Raw genomic sequence first — 6,637 nt, 5'->3', positions numbered from 1 at the left:
CAGATTTGAACAAACAAACTTGTGTGAGCAGACACCTGGGGAAGCAGGAAGGTGAACAGGTTGGCAGAACACCAATCAAATAGGGATGGGCCTGCCAACATGTCTTCACATTGAGCTATACCACAGGGCTTAGTTTTCATAAGTTATCTGCTAGTTAATAGCCCCATCCAAGTCATAGCAGGACCTAGCTTACCCTTCCCATGGGTCTAGCCTCCCTGGTTTGGGGGAGAAGGGATTGTCACCCAGCTCCAGCCCAAATCTCACCTGCTCTCTAAGTGCCCCCATTCTAGCCCATTCTTCTGCCTTACAGGATGCTTATAAATCATCATGTCCAATCCAAAACTCCCAGGGGCTGGTCTTGTCTGGAGCCCCACTGGGACAATCCACTACTACATAATCATCTGACATGAGTACATTTCCCAAAGCCTGGGAACTCCTTCTGGACTGAAACCCTAAGTGAGCATTCAGCAGAATAAATACCTCAGGGTGGCTTGGGCAACTCTGGTCAACACCCCTTGACCAGTGGGAAGTAAAGATAGAGGCACTGCTCCCTTCATTTTCCACTTCTATGGAGAACTATTTGAATAAGAACACATCTGCACTGTTGAGAAAGAGCCCCAATTTTCAGGGACAGAGCAGCCTAAACCCATATGTTGAAAAGAAACATTTCCTTCAAGTAATAGTAATCTGCAAAGATAACATCTCATTATAGAGAAGACATTTATATTGTTATGCAAAACACTGAGACACTGAGCCAGGGGCTCTTTAATAGCTCCATTTAGGAATTAAGTCTTTGGTTTATCTTTGCAAAAACAAGGCATCCATTGATCCAGAGGAAAGAGATAATTTGCTCCAGTTCACACATCTTACCGTGTAGAGAGACAGTGGAAAGTTTTAGAGTTCTCCCCACCCAAGAGTTTAGCCAATTACTGGATGGGGGTTCAACTTCAAAGTGTGTGGGTTTCCTTTCCCATCAATCAGAGGCTCTGCCAGAGAAATCTTTCAAGGTGAGGCCTAGCTCCAGTTCTCCTGTCATGGCAAACCTCACAGGGCATGGACAGTCTCTTTTTTGTGTCCTATTGTGATGCAATTTTACATTATTACACTGTCTCAGAACAATCTTTTTTTTTTTTTTTTAAGATTTTATTTATTTATTTGAGAGAGAGAGAATGAGAGACAGAGAGCACGAGAGGGAAGAGGGCAGAGGGAGAAGCAGACCCCCTGCCGAGCAGGGAGCCCGATGTGGGACTTGATCCCGGGACTCCAGGATCATGACCTGAGCCGAAGGCAGTCGCCCAACCAACTGAGCCACCCAGGCGCCCTAATTTTTTTTTTAATATTTATTTATTTTGAGAGAGAGAGAGAAGGAACAGACATGCTTGTGAGCAGAGGGAGGGGCAGAGGGAGAGGAGAAAGAGAATCTCCAGCAGACTCCGCCCTGAGTGCAGAGCCCCACCTGGAGCTCCATCCCAAGACCCTGAGATTATGACCTGAGCGAAAATCAAGAGTCGGTTGCTCAACCGACTGAGCCACACAGGCACCCCAGAACAAACATAATTTTAAATCATGTCTCTCAAATTCATATGTCAGTTGACAAATCTTTAGTGAGTAGCTATTATATGCCAGGCGATTATGCCGGTGTTGGGAACACAGCAGCAAAAAAATGAAGTTCTCATGACGTTAGCATTCTATGTAGTTGACTTCGTGTGCTTCTGCCAGGTAATTTTGCCAATTTCCTTCCTCTCCGAAGTTGGACTGACACATGCTGTAATGTTTTTGAGCAAGGTTTGGAGGGGAAGTGTGTAGGGCATGCACAGAGAGGCCTGGAGCACTAGGAATCCCTGGATGAACAGCCTGGGTGGTGGCAGTGTTGCCACAGTGGGGGCTACCCACGGGTGAGTAGAGGACATGAGGCTAGAAAGGTAGGCACTTGCTCATGGAAGGCCTCGAATGTCAAGGTAAGAGTTTGAACTTTATTGGAAATAGCGACTCTAACAGAGCTTACTGAGTTCGCACTCTATGCACTAAGAGCTATTAATGAATCGCCTCATTTCAGGTCTCTCAACGACTCTCCAGGTACTATTATTATCTCCAGATTGCAGATGAAAAACTGAGTCACAGAGAGGTGAAGAAAATGCCCCTGGGTCCCACAGTTGTGTGAAAACATTTTTACATGGAGCTGTGTTGTGGGAATCTGGCAGCTGCAAGTCAGATGCGTTGCAGAGAGGAGAGACCGCAAATGGGTACCGTAAGAGAGGCACCAGAGAAAGGTAACAAGAGCCTGAAGTCGAACACTAGCAGAGGGAATGGCAAGAAAGGAATGGATCCGCAGACTGAGCGGATGTGCTGGGCAGTGGCAGAGAGGAAGGTATCACAGATGCCTCTCAGCTGCTGAGACCAGATGTCCTGGGTGGGTAGGTCTGTCCTCAGAAGAGGCTGAGCCAGGGAGAGGCACAGATTTGGGGGGAAGATGTGGAGCTCAGTTTGGGGGTATAGTGAATGCCTAAGGAGCCTGTGAGACGCCCCGCCCCCCTCCCCCCGAAGGTTATCTCACAAGCACTGAAAACTAGAGGCTTGATCTGTAGAAAAATAGAGTTGTAACGAGTTTGCATCTAGGTATTGCTTGAAACTGTGGGAGTAAAGATAGATGATGGATGATTAGATAGATAGATAGATTGATAGATAGATGATAGATCGATAGGAAGGGTAGAATAGACAAAGGTGCCTAGTGGACATCCACAGTTAGGAAAAGAAAGGGGAGCCCACAGAGGAGCAATTCTCAGAGGTGGCAGAGCCAGGTAAGTACCTTGTTAAGAAAATGAAGGGAAGAGAGAATTTCCAAAAGAAAAGGGAGTTGAAGTCAAATGCTGAAAAACCCACAGACAGTTATGACTTAAAGAACCAGGAATTTCAAAATAGAGTCCTGATGAGCATTTCAGAGAATGAAGGGAACCCCTTAAACTCTGCTCATGGGGGAATACATGGGCACATTTCCAGAGACCAAATTGGCAATATGGATCAGAAGAGTTAAATACTGCATATCTGGAAATTATACTTCTAGAAATTATACCTCTAGAAATGTATATAGAAAAGCAATACTCTTGAAGATGCAGTAAGATGGAACTATGGGGCTGTTGGTCAAAATTTTGTTTAAAATAGTGAAGGGGCACCTGGGTGGCTCGGTTGGTTAAGCATCTGCCTCGGGCTCAAGGCAGGTTGTGATCCTGGGGTCCAGGGAACCTGTGTCGGGCTCCCTGCTCAGCAGGGAGTCTGCTTCTCCCTCTGCCCCTTCCCCTCCCCCTGCTCATGCTCTTTCCCTCAAATAAATACATGAAATCTTAAAAAAAATAAAATAGTGCAAATTTATCAACAGCACAAATGTCCAACAATAGGGAATATTTGATGTGTACAAAGAGGATTGTGATTGGTAATAAAGGTAAAGAAGCAGGTTACAAAAACTGTGTATGTTTCTCCCACTACACCCCACCCCACCCCTTTTAAAGGAAGGCAATATAGAGAAAGAACTAGAAGGATATAATACAAGAATCTCATGATGGTTGTTTCTGGATGGTAGGATATGATAATTATAAGATCTCTGTTTTTCCTTTCTGCACACCCATTTACCCTCCCTCCCTCCTTTGGATTACCTGTGTCTTCTATAATGACCCTGTCTAATAGAAATACAATGTGAGGGTGCCTGGGTGGCTCAGTCGTTAAGCGTCTGCCTTCAGCTCAGGTCATGATCCCAGGGTCCTGGGATCGAGTCCCACATCGGGCTCCCTGCTCGGCAGGAAGTCTGCTTCTCCCTCTCCCGCTCCCCCTGCTTGTGTTCCTGCTCTCGCTATCTCTCTCTCTGTCAAATAAATAAATAAAATCTTAAAAAAAAAAAAAATACAATGTGAGCCACATATATAATTTTAAACATTCTAGGAACTACATTTAAAAAATAAAAAGAAACAGATAAAAATAACCTTAATAATATATTTTTAACCCCAATATTTCAATGTTATCATTATAATATGTAATCAACACAAGAAAATATTAATGATATCCTAGATTTTTCAAAACACTCGGCCTTCCAAATCTGGTATGTATTTTACATTTACAGAATATTTCAGTTTGGGCCATCCACATTTTAAGCACCAATGGCCATACGGCTTCCGTATTGGACAGCAAAGCTGTATAAAATTAATAGCTAACATTTATCAAGTGCTTACTATGTGCTAGGCACTCTGTAAACCCGTTGGGTGGGGATTATAACTCATTCAATCTCATGGTAACTCCTTAAGGTTGTTATGATTATTATTGCCTCCATAAGCACATGTTGCTAGTGTAATAACACCATGGTAAAAGTTTTGGAGTTTTTTGCAAGTCATTTCCCCCATGGGATGGTGGTAGAAGCTGGGTTGCAAAGGCTTATTGAGTCAAGAGGAACTGAGGGAGTTAGAGAGATTAAACCTTACTCAAAAAGTTTGATGGTGAAGAGAAGTTAGCAGAAACATGAGGACCAAAGGCTTTTTGTGGGGTGGGGAGACCTGAAGGTGAAGTGGGCTAAAGAGGAGGGAGGGGGATGAGAGGTAAAAGGGAAATGGCCAGAGATGTCCTCAGACCCAGCGCTGGAGGAGGACAAGGGCTCTGTTGGATAAACATAGCCTGGCCAGTGCTGGGGGGTGTGATGGACGCCACTGCTCCCCAGCTGGGGGTGGAGGTGGGGGTCATAGCCTGGGAGGCAGGGCGCAGACACAGGTGACTCCATCCTGCAGGTGAATGCTGGGACAGAGGGGGGGTGGGAGTGGGGGGGTGGGGAGTTGAACTGAGTGGTGAAGAATGAAGTTAGCCTGTAAAGAATCAAAAAGGGAGGGGATATAGGCTTGAGAAGTACTTGATGACAAGACCAGATGACTGGATGAGGAAGATGAGAGAGCGAGGATCTGAGGACAATTACCAAGTTTCCTGCATGAGCAAAGTCAGAGACCGTAAGGTTTACTGAGTGCCTCCCTGGAGTCACACATTGGTCCTGTGCACCATATACTAATCTCACTCATCCTCACAGAGGACCCATATAATGCTCCCCCTTCCACAGATGTGCAAGCTGAGGCAAGATTATTGGCCCCACGTCTCACCATTAGTAAGTGGAAGAGTCAGGATTTGAGCCCAGGTTATTCCAGAGACAGAGGGAAGGAGGAGAAAAATGAGGAGGGTCCAGAGCTAGGACCGGGGGTCCAGGGGGGTGGGGGGTGGGGTGCAGGTAGGCGCTGAATGAAAGGGAAGCAGCTGTGTGGGATGGGAGGGTCCTCCAGCCTGAGGAAGGCAGGATCAGTCTTTGGGCAGAACTCAGCAGCATGGAAGGGAGGACCGGCAGGTGGAAAGGCAGGGTTGGGGAACAGAGGTGGGAGAAGGCGCAGCAGGTTTGGTTTAAGGTGGGCTGCTGTCCACTGGTGAGAAGAGGAGGCATTTGTGTACCCGATCAGCTGGGGGGCGGCAGAGGCAGAGACTGGCTGGGTGAGAAGGCCTAGGAAGAGATGGGGGCCAGGTGGGGAGCACTGATGCTAGATCCAGAACACAGTGGCAGGCTTAGAGGTGACAGGTTCTTCTCTTAACCTACTGCAGAAAAATTGACAATAGAGGAAGAGGCCCTAAGAGGAGCAGAAATAGAGGAAACTGGGCAAGGGATAAATATCTGTAGAGGGAGGGAAAGGATGGAGAGAGGTTAGAGAGTCACAGGAGAGGAAAGCCAGAGAAAGGAGGCTGGGGAGAGGGAAAGGGGAGGGAGGATGAAGGTAGAACCACCATCACCTGGAGCACGCAGTGCCCCGAGCACCTTAACCCTGTGACTGCCTGTCCAGGGAGTTAGCTGCAGCTGTGGAGGGTGCGGATGGAATGAGGGTGGAACCTGAGCCAGACCAGGATCACTGCTCAATCCAGACTGCGACCAGACTCAAGTCACTGGTCCTGTGGACTCTGTTTCTTGATGTGTAAAATGGGGCTACTGACAGACAGCTAGATGTCAAAGTATTTCACAAGAACCACCACAAGGGAAGGTGTTATTATAAAGATCTATCAAGTTAATACGAATATGTATCCCCAGAACCAGGCAGATGAAAACAGTTGTGGCCGGTGTAGATGCAAGTCTAGAAATGGCCCGGTAGATTGCCAGCTCTTCTACCTGCCCAGTTTAGCCAGTTCGCGGCCAATGTTCAGCCTCGCGGTGGGGTAGGAGGTGAGGGCCTGCGGCTGGACAGATGGTTCATCTCCGGCTAGGGGCGCAAGGCCCTGGGCAGGGTTAAACTTGCTCGGGCTCCTGTCTTCTCCGTGGCAGCCCCCTGTCGCCGCTGAGCACAGGCCCAGGCAATGCTTACCCAACTGAACCCGCGTCCCCGTGGGGATCTTGCTCCAACAAAATACCCAGTCATCTCCTTCTCTATAAAGCGAAAATCTCAAGCTGTGCCTTTGCCCAGCTCCGCACCCTCGCCCCCTTAGTGCTGTGGCCTGCTTAGGTCTCCACCCGGAGGAGCTCTCCCTTTCCAGGACTGAGGCTGGAGCAAAGGAGGAGGGGGAAGAAATAAATGAAAAGTCGGGGTGGGGGGTGGAGCAGCGAGACAGGGAGGGAGAATAGACAGCCTGAAACGGAAACCGG

The sequence above is a fragment of the Mirounga leonina genome, unplaced genomic scaffold (genome assembly GCF_011800145.1).
Source record: "Mirounga leonina isolate KUSES-001 unplaced genomic scaffold, KU_Mleo_1.0 Mir_125, whole genome shotgun sequence".
NCBI lineage: Eukaryota > Metazoa > Chordata > Mammalia > Carnivora > Phocidae > Mirounga > Mirounga leonina.
This window is presented reverse-complemented; position numbering follows the sequence as displayed.